Raw genomic sequence first — 2,803 nt, 5'->3', positions numbered from 1 at the left:
GGCGGGGACGGGCCCGCGGCGGGGCTCCTGCTGGCCCTGATTGGCTGGGGCTCGCCGAGGGCCTGCCGTCGGGAAAGTCGGCAGTTCTGCGAGAGCCCTTCGGGTCTCAGCTCCCACAGCGGCCTGGTCCTGCTTGAAGTCTCCAGTCCCTCCGAGAGCTCAGCGACTGGAGGAAAAACCGTTAGGTGTTCACAAAGAAAGACATTTTCATTCCTCCTAATGAGAATTATAATATACGCAAGTTACACATGCCATTTTCAAACAGAAAAAAAAAAAATTGAAAAATGAAGTTAAGTAATGATAAAAAGTTTTAGAATGCGGTTCATCCGCAAATTTTGAAGGATAAGTTGATTTGCATTTGTCAAAGGGGAAGAGAAGACGGGATTTGGGGGATTGGTTGAGCAGGTAGGAAAGATGGGAGTCAGTCTTGAGATGCACCTTTTTCTTCAATTTTTTCAACCTTCACAGGGTTCACAGGTTGTATTCAAATTGCCCTTAAAAATAAAGATGGTAATTCCCAGGTTAACTCACCTGTTTAGTACATAGTCATCTTCCAAAAATTGATGAATTTTGTTTGCTCATACTTAGAAGTTTTACATTTGTGGACATAAAGGATATTTGTCCAGGTGTTTCTTCCTCGTATGGAGTTGGGAGATTTTTGTCTAAAAAGTCATCTGATCTGGTATTTTGAGTATATTTTCTGTGACTAGTGATTCGATTTCTTTTTAGTTTTGAGTCTAGCAAGATTTCCTTTAAAATTCCTCTTGATTTGTTTTTTGTCAGATATGTTTTTTTTTTTTTAGGAAATTATCCATTTTTGTTTCAATGGTCAGATTTGTTTTTCTCTATAGCTGTGCAGTTTTGTTAGAAAAATTTTTTTTCCTCTTTATATCTTACTGGTCTTTTAAAAAGAACCATCCTTTAGCTTTGCTGATCCCGTTGGCTTTATTTGGCGCTGTTGGTTTGTTTTAAAATTTGCCTGAGGGAGTGTGCACTCACCAGAGGAGTCAGAGAGGGAAAATACAGCCCCCCTCAATTCTCAGCCAGTGGTTCCAACTGTCTTAACCACCAGCTATGGATTGCCTGGTGCGGTTGTCTTGATTTTCTTCTTTCTACATACTTGGAAATTTACAATTTAGATTATTTTTGTCCTCATTTTTCAGGTAGGACACAGCATGTTAAAATTTCAAAAAAAAAAAGTATTTTTAATTGCTGTACTATAATTAAAACTTAACTCTCTATGTGTTGGTTAATAGCATAGCCTGAGTTGTAACATAACTGATTTCATTTTACAGTTCCTAGTGTTTTCTCATTTTCATTATTTCTTCTTGACCCATAAATAATAAAGAAGTATATTTATACATTTTCCAACATCTAGATATTATGGTTATTAACATTCTCTGTGTGATGTCACTTTGGGTTTTTTTGGTGACCTAACACGGGAGAGTGTGTGTGTGTGTTTCATGTTCCATATATATACCGAGAAGAAAATGTATTCTTTAAATACTGGGGTACAATTCTCTCCCCATGTTGTGATGTTCAAATATTCCTGTCCTAACTCACTTTTTTTTTAAGAATTATTTAATTTTATTTATTATTATTTTAATTTACTATAGGGCACATATGCTCATCAGAAAGAGAAAGAGAGAGCAAGCTGTCAGATCTAGGACTCATATTACGGTGGGCCATGTGGTTACTCAGGGGCCTTAACCCCACACCACCAACGGGCCCCCCTAACTCATTTTTTTATTGGGTAGAATTAACAGTCATTAAAAACTAGGTTTTTTTCAGCATTATCCATTCCAACTGCCACTGCACAGCTTCACCTGCTGACTCTGGAACTAGCCATAGATATCAAAGTTCTTACATTATGACAGACATGGACAACTTGCCTAGGGTAGTTAAAAGATGGATGCATGCTCTCAAAGACGAAGTCAAATGCACTCAGGAGCCAAATTCTATGAGGAACTTCAAAGGAAGTATACTGTTTTTTATCAGCCTCTATTTGATAAATGGTTTGAGATCATTAATTCAGTTTATGAAACTGTGGAAGAAGAATGTGAACAGAAATCAAATGAAGGAAGATGAAATTTTGGAGGGGCCTAAAGAAATGGCTAAGATTTGGGGCCAGCAGGTGGTGTGGCAGTTAAGGTGCTGGACTTCTACACGGCTGACCACAGTTCAAGTCCTAGACCTGGTGACTTGCTTTCTCCCTCTCTCTCTCTGTGTCTCTCTGGTCAAATTGAGTAATAATAATAAATAAGATTAAATAATTTTTTTTAAAAAAGAAATGACTAAGATTCAAGATGAAAAAGGGTGAAGAAAAAGAAGATCGTAAAGGAATTCCTGAGTTCTGCTAAACCGTTTTGCAGGCAACACTCTTATCTTTGTGTGGTAACTATTTTAATAAAAGCGAATAAACTATTTCCAAAGTTCTAACCATTATTTTTCAGTTGTTTCACATGCCTATATTCTAGTCAATCATTAAATCCTGGGACTACAGGGGAAATCCCATAAAATTTGAGACTTAAAGCCATATTTAAAAATACCTCAGGCTAATCACTATTAATGAGGATGTAAACTTTTTCTTCCTTTTTTAGGTTTTTGCCATAGAGTGCATGCACTTGCTAGAGAGGAGAGAGAGACAGAGATAAGGAGAGTAAGAAATAACACTCCCCCCACCCCCTGCAGATGGCCCCATAACAATCCCTTCTCCATTCTCCTGGGATCTGGGGCACATACTCATGTGAGCCCAGGGTGGTTTTCAAATTTCTGGGTCTGTGACTCCAGCTCCTGTTGGCCA

Source organism: Tupaia chinensis, unplaced genomic scaffold (assembly GCF_000334495.1).
Source record: "Tupaia chinensis unplaced genomic scaffold, TupChi_1.0 Scaffold142134_1, whole genome shotgun sequence".
Taxonomy (NCBI): Eukaryota; Metazoa; Chordata; class Mammalia; order Scandentia; family Tupaiidae; genus Tupaia; species Tupaia belangeri.
The sequence above is the reverse complement of the archived record's forward strand: the minus strand, read 5'-3'. Positions refer to the sequence as shown.